General features: G+C 39.4%; 1 protein-coding gene across 2 annotated transcripts in view; it reads left to right on the top strand.

Annotated features, from left to right (window-relative positions):
- LOC117521852 (ephrin type-B receptor 1-B) overlaps positions 1-14,370 on the top strand; it is a 667,735-nt gene that overhangs the window by 258,048 nt on the left and 395,317 nt on the right. The window lies entirely within an intron of this gene.

Below are 14,370 nucleotides of genomic sequence, written 5' to 3'. Positions count from 1 at the left end.
ATTATGAATAAGTAAATGCATGGTTGCTTTGAATGACAGCTTTGTGAAATGTTATCAGTTACTGCATACAAAATATAACAAAGCCATAAGTTCTGGATATGATTGATTAAACATCTGTCTTCAACCGGACACAAAACAAACAACGGGTGTAACACATTCACATTTATTTACATATACAGGTACCCACAAATATATCTGAGATTTTGACAATATGAGATTTTACAAATGATGAGATGTGAAAAACAAGGAAAAAGAAAACAATGAAGCATTAAATATAGACATTAATGACAATAAACCTGGTTGGAATTCAGCTATAAATTTTATGTTCATGAATTCTTATTGTTATTATTATTGTTATTATTATTATTATTATTATTATTATTATTATTATTATTAAGAAAATATATTAAAGAAAGCCACTTCACATCACTGACATCAACGATCATCAGAACAGTTGAAGGTTCACTTACTTCGGTCCTTTGGATTGAGTGGATTGACAAGGTCCAGTTTCCTGATGGGCCGATTGCTGGCCTTCTTTAATTGACCTGGGTCGAGGTAAACCCACCAGGTGTCCCAGATGATTACAGGCATGGATCCGGCTCATTTTCCCAGCAGGACCGAACATAATAGTTCGGCGGTTCTGGAGAAGATTGGTTCACCAACCGACCCAGGATGAAGGTTTTGGTGTTTGCTGCCAAAAATGCTCTGGTGCCTTCCAAAACTTATGGAAAATGAATTTGAAGTATTTGTGATAAAATGTTCAAAGCTTGGCAATGGAAGTTGTGAAGAAAAATTAAAAGTTCACAATTTTTTTTTTCTTTTTTTTTGGCATTGAGTGAAAAATGAAGAATTTTTAGACTTGCAGATTTGCTCACAATTTGAAAATCTCAGCTAGGAAGTGCAAATGACTTTTGAAGCCTTAAAAGTTATTAAAAACTGGTGCATCAAATAATGAAAGTTATGGAACAAAAAGAAACACAATGAAATGATAAAACAAAAGCCACAAGCTAAGACTAAGGACATTGAAAATGAAGAAGTTCAGAGACGAGCATGGAAGTGTTGAAAAAAGTGGAAGAACATGGAAGAGAAAAAAGAGCATTCCTTTGTTTCAGGGTCATTTTAAAGAGGACAAGCACATTGTCATAAGCTCCACCCACTTGGCCTGAGGTTACTCCCAAAGAAAGTTATTTTAAAAACAAACCAGATACAATATATGACAAATACCTTCTTTCTTCTTTGGCTAATAAAATAAAAGATGACTGAGTCTCGTAAACCATGCTAGAAAAGGGTAGTGATTAACAGAAACACTGTTTTCACCATGACTATTCATTAATAATTCAACAAATAACATTTAAACATCCACCAAGAGTTAGAAAAAGGAATACTCATAACATCACATGAAAGAAAGGTGTAAACAAATGAATTGGAATATAAATTTTATCTTTGTTAACTATAACAACAGGAAAATAAATTACAATTTCTGTCTTTTATTTAAAGAAAGTGTATTCACGTATTGAAGGGTCTGTGTGCTTCCTCCAGGTGCCACTGTGGTTCCATCCCAGTGTTGCTCAGTTTTATGACCTTCCTTTCTGTTGCCATCTGGCTGGCTGGGATTCTAGGTTTGTTGAGCTGTTGTCTATATGAGTGTCCTGTTGGTGTCTGGAAGTTCTCTGATTTGGACAGGTTTCATTAAATTGTAATAAATTCAGGTTGAACTGGGGTTGCCTGGATCCATTTCAACAAGTGTCTTTGATCCATAGGGACTGTTCCTTTAAGCTTTCTGGAGGCGTAAATTTAGCCAGGAAATGTTTAGAACACTTGTCACTTTGAGAGAAGGGAAGAGTTTGATGCAGGGTGATAAAGACTCAGTCCAGTGTCACATATTCCAACCTTAGGGCCCCTTCATACATAGTGCAAATAAGTACAACTCATGGTGACTCACGGCGAAACAGCTCTTATGAGCGAACCACAAAAATCGCGCTGATGGGCAGGCGTGCACAATCCCAGTGCCATGGTTCATGCATGCAAATATGTCTTTCGAGCAGGAACATAGTGCGAGCAGCTGCAGCTACTTGCACTGTGTTCCATGGGACAAGGTGTACCACATTGCGCCGCTTATGCTCAAACAACACCTACACGTGTTAGGGGAGCATGCAAAACACACACACACGTGTTGTGGGGGGAGCCGACCCTCTGGCACACCACAAGTGCATTCAGGAACTTCACTGTCGTGGGGCACTTAGACAAATTTCACATACAGCTCAACAATGATTGTCTGCTGACTGTTGTCGTGTTAACAGTGCAAATTGCCACACATTTTCTAAGTGCCAAACAAGCGGTTCGTGTGTGTCACCTGGAATTTGGCCGACACCTACCGTGAGAGGGTTCGATGGGCTCGCACAGCGCATGCTCTGTCTTTCAGCCACTGGTGTGCGCAAATAGTTGTAACAACAGGTGCACGAGTCAGCTACGATTTTACACGTTTTGCACACAATTCCTGCTTCATGAGCACTTCATGTGCAAATTGACCAAATTCGCAGTATGTGTGAAGGGGCCCGTAATATTGTCTGGGAAGTCCAGTTCTCTGTTAAAAGTGGAACATGAGGCAACTTTTGATTCTGTAAAGATATGTCTGTGGTCATATTCGCTACAATATTATACATATTGGTTAGCACTATTGCCTCGCAGCTAGAAGGACCTAGGATCTCTTCCCACCTGGTCCTTCCTGTCTGGCCTCTGTATGGATTCCTCCCACTTCCAAACACATGCATGTTAAATTGTTAATGAACTGCATTCATATAGTGCTTTTATGGTCAAGTGGTTTACCTGATGCCTCATATTCACCCATTTTCACACTGATATCAGAGTGCTACCATGCTAGGAGCTTACTACACACCAGGAGCAATGTGGCTGTTCAGGACCTTGCCCAATGGCACTGAGCAATTTTCCAGTCTGACAGGGATTTGAACCAAGGATCCTCTAGTCACAAGCCCACCGTTTTAACCACTTGATCTCCCCTTAGGTGAACTGGGGACTCTAAATTAACAGTAGGTATGAGTGAGCAACATGGACTAGCAGCCCATCCAGGATGTTCCTTGCCTCTGACCCAGTAACCGCTGGGGTAGGATCCAGCCTCCCCATAACCAGTGACTGGAATAAGCAGGTAGAGAACATGAATGAATATAGTATATGTTGAATGTCTGACCTACTTTACAGCTGCCCAACCCAGTATGTACAGAACAATAGTTAGTCAGGAGGCTTCAGACTTACAGAGGACTGGCTTCTTTGGGTAATAATATCTACAGTGAAAGGTCGGATTCAGTGTTGCCAGAAAGCATTTAAGAAAAAAAACTCTACCCAGTTCTGGAAAGAAATTCTTTGAACAGATGAAATCAAGACTAGCTTGTACCAGAATGATAGGAACAGATGAGTATAGAGAATAAAATGCTTCATGATCCAAAGTGTACCACATCATCTGTCAAACATGGTGGAGGCAGCGTTACGGCTGCCAAATGGAATAGAGTCGCTGGTGTTTATTGTACATGTCACTGCTGATGGAAGTAGCATAATGAATTTTGAAGTGTATCTGCTAAAATTCAGCCAAATTCTGCCAAACTGATAGGACAGACTTTCACAGTGCTCATGGATAATGGCCTAAAACATACTGCCCAAGCAACACAAGAGCTTTTCAAAGCAAATAAATTGATTTTTCTTCAATGGCCACATGAACCATGTCACCTCAACCCAGCAGAGAACATTTTCCAGTTATTGAAGGTAAAACTGCAGGCAGAAAGACCCACAAACAAGCAGGAACTGAATGAAGCCACAATACAGGCCTACCAAAGTATCTCAAGGGAGGAATCACAGTATTTGGTGATGTCCATGTGTTCCAAACTTCAGTTAGTCACTGACTGAAAAGAAGTTTTACCCATGTCTTAACAATAGTCCTTATAATTATGGTTAATCCAACACTTTGAATTAAAGATGAAAGTCGGCACTTCAGCCACATCTTTATTTCATAATTTCAACTCCATTGTTGTGGTGTACAGAAGAAAAATTACAAAATCATGTCACTCTCCAATGGCTTATGTACCTCACTGTAAAGTCAAATCCAACCACGCCAGGCATCACCACACATTGTGTGTCTTGAGAACTCTGCTGCTGTGACTCATTTTGTGGAAACAAGTGCAGATATTTAATCAGACCCAGTGACAGTTTTACAGCAATCTCAAGCTTTCCAGAAAGTGTCCATTTATCTCTGTTGATTGAATATGAGGTCTCCAGTGAATGGTTTCAATAATCTTTTTGTATGGCCATTGGCCACTGACTTTTTAACCATACAAAGCTGTCGGTATATTTTGAAAGTGGATAGCAGAGACCTTACAGACACCCGACACCTCTGCAGCTGGAAACATTTGTAGGCAAACCACTTAAAATGACTTGTATCATATATTTCAAGCTTTTTATATATTTGACTTCATAGTGCTTGAAGATTTTTTCCAGTTGCATGCATGCACGGGTTTTATTGCTTTTGCCTTGCAGTGGCAGCTCAGAGTTTTGCTTATTGTTGTTTATCAGTGATATATCTTGCACTAAATCTCAGATTGAATGTCTTTTTCATTATTGTCCATTTGAAAACACACTGTATATGTAATTTGATTCAATTTATTTATAAAGTAGCATCAAGGCGCTTCACGTGGGTAAGGTCTAACCTCACCCACCAACCTGAGCAAGCACGTAGGTGACCGTGGTAGGGAAAAACTCCCTCTGGCATTTGTTCAGGAAGAAACCTCAAGCAGACCAGACTCAGAGGGGTGAGCAAAGATCAAATAAACAAAGTACAACAGAAAACTTTCAAACATTCAAAACATATTAAAGTTCCAAATAAAGTACAAAGTGCAATTGTAGGTTGTCTTACAAAGTCCCCATCAGCATCCATTTGGGCAAGACTCATGGTTAAGGATGCACCCTGTCCTTCAGCCAGGGGTCCAGCACGCAGTATCATATTTGATTTCCCTAGAGTTGCCACAACACCTCAAACAGAGAGAAAGAGAGCAGAATCAATCAGCCGGAACTAACAACACATAAAGCACTAGTTCACAGAAGGAAACTGACAGAAAAGCAGACTGGTTTCTAACGTGGTTGCTGGCAGTTATCTCTTTGTTTCACTAACAGACCAAGAATTTAGATATAATGAGGCTGAGACTTGCTCCATTGCTAATAACACAACAAACAAGGAGAGAAAAAAAAATGGTTTGATACAACACAAGTGTTTTAGTCATATGAATAGGAAAACAGATTAGTCTTCAATCTGGACTTGAATGACTCCAGAGAATCAGGCTGTTTTATCTCAGCAGGCAAATTATTCCGCAGTCGTGGTGCATGATAAGAAAAAAGCTCTGTGGCCTACTGACTTCTTTTTAACCTTTGTGACACACCTTAATCATGCGTCGTGAGAACGCAGAACATGGACCGGTACGTAAGGTCTAATTAGGGCAGCCAGATAGGGAGGCGCTAGTCAATGAATAATTTTCTATGTGAGTAACAACTCCTTAAAATCTGACCTCACAGGGACAGGAAATCAGTGAAGTGAGGCCAAAATTGGGGTATATGGTCAAACTTTATGCTTATAGTCAAAGTTGTAGCAGCAGGATTTTGAACCAGTTGGTGCCCTCTATTGCTGGACTGCAATAAATCAGAGAATAGGACATTACGGCAATGCAATCTCAAGGAGACAATGGTATGGATCACAGACACTGTGTCAGCAACATACAGGATAGGATGATTATTTGCACTATTATGGAGGACATTACCAAATGTCACCATCTTGGTGGTCCCTGATTCAATCTAACTCCCAGCCAAACCCTAAATTTTAAGGAGATTAAGCATGGGCTGTACAAATGAAACCATGTATCCTCCATCTCTGGACTATCAAAGAAGCAAATCTAACAGGGTAACCTTGGTTCAGGTTTTTGATAAACACATTTATTTGGAGAATGGGTGGTGGTTTTCGTAAGAGATTATTACAAATTACAACAGGCATACTGCCTCAGTGACCTTGGTGTAACAGTAGTGATAACATTCCCAATATCAGGCTTGGTGGTCAAAAATGGCTGGACTCAGACAAGTGCTCTGTATGTATAAACAGTTTACTGAAACAGTAAGCTGGGTCTGGTACACAAAAAGGCAGTCCAACAAGAGCTAAAGTACAAATAACATCAGTGGTCGAGTTAACAGACAGGTGGTCATACACACAAATAGGCTAGCAGGATGAAACACAAGGCACAGGGCAAATCGATCTGGCGAGGGACTAATGCAAAAAGTGAATCTTAAATACACCCAGGTGATGAGCTGCAGATTAGAAACAGGTGTATGTAGAAAGCTTCAGAACAAGGGTGTGGCCAGACAGAGGGAAATGCCCACCACCAAGCACTAAGAGAAATACAAGAGAGATAGGGACAGAGAAAACCCAAGCAAGAAAGAGACCAGCAAGAGAACTAAAATATAACAAAACCAATCAAGCAAATTAACTAAACAAAACAAGACAGGCAAAACACAAAGCAAAAATCCAAATCCTGACAAGCAAGCTGTTCATAGCTGCTATTTAATACAAACAGTGGTAATACAAAAATTAAATTTGACTAAAACTTAATTATACAGAAATACTTGTGCACAGACATCTTATAACACACACTTGTCATAAACATGGAAACTAACTATAGAGACCAAAAGCATTTTTTCTAAGGGGCTGTAAATGTGTTTAAGGATTGTTTTGAACAGGTCTGGCACTTCCATATCTGTTTATCTACAGTTCTTTTTGTGTGTGTGTGTGTGTGTGTTAGGCATGTGTAAGTTGGTAAAGTCTATGCAGAAAAAGACATACTTTTTTTTTGCTTGTTACAAGAGGTTGTGCTGAGATGCAAAAATAGTCTACTTGGCTCAGGGTTCAAACTCGTTAAGGTAACCATTCATTTAATTTATAATTTAATCTTTATTTAAAGATGAAATGTTTTACAAGGGGGGGGGGGGGGGGGGGGGGGGGCTGGACATTTTTTTTGTCCAGGACAACCATGTAAGGCAGACATCCTGAAAAGATTTCTTTTATAGTTAATTATCACAATATGTGTCAAACCTCTAATACAAACAATCCAGGCTTGAATTTGTTTTGCTTATGTTCTGCAAGGTTCTTTTTTCACTACTTTTTCTCCCCATGGTAGTTCCCTTTCAAGTCCATTATTTACTTCCACCGAACACGCACTCACAGTGCTGTTAATTGGTGCCGAACATATCCTAAGTGTTGGTAGGAGTCCTGTTGTGGCTTGTGTTAGTGGGGAGTTCTAGCACTGCTGTAAACACCACAAACACACGTACACATACACAGACCCCAACAGGTACTGCACAACAAAGGCTTGCTGAGAAATATATTTCTAATAATCCCCACTATTCCTATGACGTCCCTCTCCAGGGGCCTATTGATGTGGACTTCCTGCAGTTTTCAGTGTGACATCACTATCTCTTTTGCTCCCTCTCTAAAGGCATTGTACCATTTTGAGGGTATTAAAACAACCTGTGGAGAAATGGAAGTTGTTCACTGGTAGTTGTTTTATGAAGTACAATAAATCCTTGATGTGTTGTGAGCTGTCTTTTTTCTGAAGCCCTGGATTCTTGTTACCACTGAGGAACCAGAACAGTTCTGTGGGGTGGTGGATGCCAAGACATGTGGCACCGGCACATGTTCGCGGACCTCAATTTACCTGACTGTTTTGTCACTCCTCATGTGAGCTTGAACGAGTGTCTGATAATCTTGAAAAATAAACTGTCTAATGGTGGAAGAAAAAAATTGCCTACCCTCACAGAAGAAATACTGAGGATACCAGTGAACAAGTACAGCAAGTATTGGGGATAACTCATTTTTCCTTATAGGGAAATCATCCATTATTGCTTAGAAGGAAATAATTAATCACAATAGTAGTCTAAATGTGTGTCATAGTACTTGCACTATTTTAGTGCAGATTACAAGCAAAATTGAATGCCCCTGGGCATGCTCAGAAGCTCCTGCTTTGTAGTACTTTGCAGTACTTTGTGCAGTCTATGCACTAATGTCTGTGGTTATAAAAGAGTTTACCACAAAGCTAAAATGCATCTGTTCACATCTAAAAACTGTCTTCTACTGAAGAGTGGGGCATCTGTGACATCACCATTCATTATATTGTGGAGTGTGTATCAAATTGCTTTTAATTTATTAAACAAATATTGGATTTAATGCCAACTAGGGAAGTACTAATGGCCTCTTGAAGAAGACCAAACAATTTGTAAAATATGTAAATAGGAAAAAGATAGTGTCCAAAAGTACAAGTTATATTTCAGAATTATTTGCTTGTTTTAGTTTTATGATATTTTATTATGGATTTTACCTGTGGTTTGATTTTGTACTTTTCTAATGAGATAGTCATTTATTTATTTATGGTTTTAATGCATTTATACAATTTTTATGGTAGGAGCACTGTTTTACTCAATTTTTGTGCATCACTTTGTGCATCACATAAAATGTGCTATAGAAATAAAGTGGATTGGATTAATGTTAACCCTTTACCACTGATTTAATTCCTGCATAATTAGCATGAACAGTGATATAATACAGTATTGTGAGATGTACTGTGATATGTGTTTTGTGATACGCATCCTGGAGCTTGTGCATCATTCCACTACAAGTACTCACCTTGTTGGCTGATATATATGGTGAGCTTTGGCACTCACTTGTCATTTATAGTGCAGCAAATAATCATGCAAATGGTGATAAAAGTATCAAATTTGGCAGAAATACTCCTTAGATGCTCCTCTTTTGAAAAAACGATTGGCCACTTGACTTTTCAATCGGTGGTCAGGTAGGGGTCAATTGAAGAATTACACAGAGGTCAAAATTAAAGGATGCTCCAATCATATTGAAAAAAATATTCCACATTATTTGCCTGATCATAAAAATTCCAAAAAGGTATAGTTTGGACTATCTGTGACTGAAATCTATGGAGTTACGGGATAAAAACAGCAAGAATGGTGACAAGGCTCAGTTTCATTTTGTTCAGGGGTCAAAAGTTAAAGTTGCTCCAATTTTGGTAAAAAGTTATGCAAATTATTGGTTGAGCTAATAGGATTAATAAATGGAATATGGAATAGTTTTGACAGTGCTGAATGCTTGGTCTCCAAAGGTGAAACAAGGTCTATGTCTATTGGATTCTATGACATGTGACATATGTTACCCCTTAACGTGATAAGTTACTGTGAGTTTCTCTGTGAATTTTCAGACCTTTTGTCTGACTTAGTGCTTAGCTCAGATAAGATAATTATAGTGGGCGATTTTAACATCCACACAGATGCTGAGAATGACAGCCTCAACACTGCATTTAATCTATTATTAGACTCTATTGGCTTTGCTCAAAATGTAAATGAGTCCACCCACCACTTTAATCATATCTTAGATCTTGTTCTGACTTATGGTATGGAAATAGAAGACTTAACAGTATTCCCTGAAACTCCCTTCTGTCTGATCATTTCTTAATAACATTTACATTTACTCTGATGGACTACCCAGCAGTGGGGAATAAGTTTCATTACACTAGACGTCTTTCAGAAAGCGCTGTTACTAGGTTTAAGGATATGATTCCTTCTTTATGTTCTCTAATGCCATATACCAACACAGTGCAGAGTAGCTACCTAAACTCTGTAAGTGAGATAGAGTATCTCGTCAATAGTTTTACATCCTCATTGAAGACAACTTTGGATGCTGTAGCTCCTCTGAAAAAGAGAGCTTTAAATCAGAAGTGCCTGACTCCGTGGTATAACTCACAAACTCGTAGCTTAAAGCAGATAACCCGTAAGTTGGAGAGGAAATGGCGTCTCACTAATTTAGAAGATCTTCACTTAGCCTGGAAAAAGAGTCTGTTGCTCTATAAAAAGCCCTCCGTAAAGCTAGGACATCTTTCTACTCATCACTAATTGAAGAATATAAGAACAACCCCAGGTTTCTTTTCAGCACTGTAGCCAGGCTGACAAAGAGTCAGAGCTCTATTGAGCTGAGTATTCCATTAACTTTAACTAGTAATGACTTCATGACTTTCTTTGCTAACAAAATTTTAACTATTAGAGAAAAAATTACTCATAACCATCCCAAAGACGTATCGTTATCTTTGGCTGCTTTCAGTGATGCCGGTATTTGGTTAGACTCTTTCTCTCCGATTGTTCTGTCTGAGTTATTTTCATTAGTTACTTCATCCAAACCATCAACATGTTTATTAGACCCCATTCCTACCAGGCTGCTCAAGGAAGCCCTACCATTATTTAATGCTTCGATCTTAAATATGATCAATCTATCTTTGTTAGTTGGCTATGTACCACAGGCTTTTAAGGTGGCAGTAATTAAACCATTACTTAAAAAGCCATCACTTGACCCAGCTATCTTAGCTAATTATAGGCCAATCCCCAACCTTCCTTTTCTCTCAAAAATTCTTGAAAGGGTAGTTGTAAAACAGCTAACTGATCATCTGCAGAGGAATGGTCTATTTGAAGAGTTTCAGTCAGGTTTTAGAATTCATCATAGTACAGAAACAGCATTAGTGAAGGCTACAGATTAGAGCATGCCATAGGTATTAAAGGCACTGCGCTGCGGTGGTTTGAATCATATTTGTCTAATAGATTACAATTTGTTCATGTAAATGGGGAATCTTCTTCACAGACTAAAGTTAATTATGGAGTTCCACAAGGTTCTGTGCTAGGACCAATTTTATTCACTTTATACATGCTTCCCTTAGGCAGTATTATTAGACAGTATTGCTTAAATTTTCATTGTTACGCAGATGATACCCAGCTTTATCTATCCATGAAGCCAGAGGACACACACCAATTAGCTAAACTGCAGGATTGTCTTACAGACATAAAGACATGGATGACCTCTAATTTCCTGCTTTTAAACTCAGATAAAACTGAAGTTATTGTACTTGGCCCCACAAATCTTAGAAACATGGTGTCTAACCAGATCCTTACTCTTGATGGCATTACCCTGACCTCTAGTAATACTGTGAGAAATCTTGGAGTCATTTTTGATCAGGATATGTCATTCAAAGCGCAATATCTCTAAAATTAGAAAGGTCTTGTCTCAGAGTGATGCTGAGAAACTAATTCATGCATTTATTTCCTCTAGGCTGGACTATTGTAATTCATTGTTATCAGGTTGTCCTAAAAGTTCCCTAAAAAACCTTTAGTTAATTCAAAATGCTGCAGCTAGAGTACTAATGGGAACTAGAAGGAGAGAGCATATCTCACCCATATTGGCCTCTCTTCACTGGCTTCCTGTTAATTCTAGAATAGAATTTAAAATTCTTCTTCTTACTTATAAGGTTTTGAATAATCAGGTCCCATCTTATCTTAGGGACCTCGTAGTACCATATCACCCCAATAGAGCGCTTCGCTCTCAGACTGCAGGCTTACTTGTAGTTCCTAGGGTTTGTAAGAGTAGAATGGGAGGCAGAGCCTTCAGCTTTCAGGCTCCTCTCCTGTGGAACCAGCTCCCAATTCAGATCAGGGAGACAGACACCCTCTCTACTTTTAAGATTAGGCTTAAAACTTTCCTTTTTGCTAAAGCTTATAGTTAGGGCTGGATCAGGTGACCCTGAACCATCCCTTAGTTATGCTGCTATAGACGTAGACTGCTGGGGGGTTCCCATGATGCACTGTTTCTTTCTCTTTTGGCTCTGTATGCACCACTCTGCATTTAATCATTAGTGATCGATCTCTGCTCCCCTCCACAGCATGTCTTTTTCCTGGTTCTCTCCCTCAGCCCCAACCAGTCCCAGCAGAAGACTGCCCCTCCCTGAGCCTGGTTCTGCTGGAGGTTTCTTCCTGTCAAAAGGGAGTTTTTCCTTCCCACTGTAGCCAAGTGCTTGCTCACAGGGGGTCGTTTTGACCGTTGGGGTTTTACATAATTATTGTATGGCCTTGCCTTACAATATAAAGCGCCTTGGGGCAACTGTTTGTTGTGATTTGGCGCTATATAAAAAAAAAAATTGATTGATTGAATTGATAAGTAAGGATGATACATGGTCCAAACTATTCCTTTTTAAAATCGTGTTAACTCAACTAGTAATTTGCATAACTTTTTACCAAAATTGGAGCAGCTTTAACTTTTGACCCCTGTACAAACCAACACTGACCTTTGTCACCATTCTTGCTGTTTTTATCCCATAACTCCATAGAATTCAGTTACAGACCATCCAAACCATACCTTTTTGGAATATTTATGATCAGGCTAATAATGTGGCATAGGTTTCAATATGATTGGAGCATCTTTTAATTTTGACTCCTGTGTAATTCTTCAATTGTCCTCTACCTGAACGGCAACTGAAAATTCAAGTGGCCAATCATTTTTTTCAAAAGAGGATTGTCTGAGGACTATTTCTGCCGAATTTGATGCTTTTATCACCATTTGCAGGATTCCGCTCTAATATTCTCTATCTGCTGCACTATTAAGGACCATAATGGAAATATGTGCTAGTTGCTTTATTCTGTTATCATTTTATTGTGATGGTATTGTATTTATTTTATACAACATTTCAATAATTAATAAAATCAATCAATCAGTCAATCCTATGGCAACGATGTACAATTTTTGCAAGGTGTCCTTCATGAGTACCTCTTTCTGGTGACATGACACCACTGTCAGGAGCAAGTTAATTTTGTGAAGACTTGCATGACTGTGTCACCATCACATCATTCAGAGCAATTTCAACCTTTATTTTTTCACATACTCTGTTTTCACGAGCCAATATTTAAAAAAGGAACCCAACCTCAAATGCATGTGGTACAGTAGGTGAGCACTATGGGCAGTCAGTCAATTCAGGGAAGGTGCAATAAGTCGGCTCAGCATTGGGTCTGAAGTAATTGCCCATTAGAGATGAAGTATCAGTAACGGGAACAAGAAGAATATGAGAGCGAGCAGTTTTCATGCAGAAATAACTGTCGTCATGGAGAGTAACATGAGAAGAAGGTATTTCAAAGGGAAGAGAAGGCACAGTGGGAACAGAAAGACAGGGAATGTCTGTTTTAAGATATGCTAAACCAGTGTTGTTATGCACATAAACACCGATGTTTGACTCAAAACTCACACAGTAAAAAAAAAAAAAAATCAAAGCTGGATTGTGGGAACATATACTCAACAAAAATATAAACGCAACACTTTTGGTTTTGCTCCCATTTTGTATGAGATGAACTCAAAGATCTAAAACTTTTTCCACATACACAATATCACCATTTCCCTCAAATATTGTTCACAAACCAGTCTAAATCTGTGATAGTGAGCACTTCTCCTTTGCTGAGATAATCCATCCCACCTCACAGGTGTGCCATACCAAGATGCTGATTAGACACCATGATTCATGCACAGGTGTGCCTTAGACTGCCCACAATAAAGGCCACTCTGAAAGGTGCAGTTTGTTTTATTGGGGGGGATACCAGTCAGTATCTGGTGTGACCACCATTTGCCTCATGCAGTGCAACACATCTCCTTCGCATCATCCGTGAAGAGAACACTTCTCCAATGTGCCAAACGGCAGCGAATGTGAGCATTTGCCCACTCAAGTCGGTTACGATGACGAACTGGAGTCAGGTCGAGACCCCGATGAGGACGACGAGCATGCAGATGAGCTTCCCTGAGACGGTTTCTGACAGTCTGTGCAGAAATTCTTTGGTTATGCAAACCAATTGTTTCAGCAGCTGTCCGAGTGGCTGGTCTCAGACGATCTTGGAGGTGAACATGCTGGATATGGAGGTTCTGGGCTGGTGTGGTTACACGTGGTCTGCGGTTGTGAGGCTGGTTGGATGTACTGCCAAATTCTCTGAAACGCCTTTGGAGACGGCTTATGGTAGAGAAATGAACATTCAATACACGAGCAACAGCTCTGGTTGACATTCCTGCTGTCAGCATGCCAATTGCACGCTCCCTCAAATCTTGCGACATCTGTGGCATTGTGCTGTGTGATAAAACTGCACCTTTCAGAGTGGCCTTTTATTGTGGGCAGTCTAAGGCACAGCTGTGCACTAATCATGGTGTCTAATCAGCATCTTGGTATGGCACACCTGTGAGGTGGGATGGATTATCTTAGCAAAGGAGAAGTGCTCACTATCACAGATTTAGACTGGTTTGTGAACAATATTTGAGGGAAATGGTGATATTGTGTATGTGGAAAAAGGTTTAGATCTTTGAGTTCATCTCATACAAAATGGGAGCAAAACCAAAAGTGTTGCGTTTATATTTTTGTTGAGTGTAGATTAGGCAGCTGATTTAGCAATCTTTAATGATAATCAGTCTTTCGATGTATATAG

This window comes from Thalassophryne amazonica, chromosome 12 (genome assembly GCF_902500255.1).
Source record: "Thalassophryne amazonica chromosome 12, fThaAma1.1, whole genome shotgun sequence".
In the NCBI taxonomy this organism is placed as follows: domain Eukaryota; kingdom Metazoa; phylum Chordata; class Actinopteri; order Batrachoidiformes; family Batrachoididae; genus Thalassophryne; species Thalassophryne amazonica.
The sequence above is the reverse complement of the archived record's forward strand: the minus strand, read 5'-3'. Positions and strand labels throughout refer to the sequence as shown.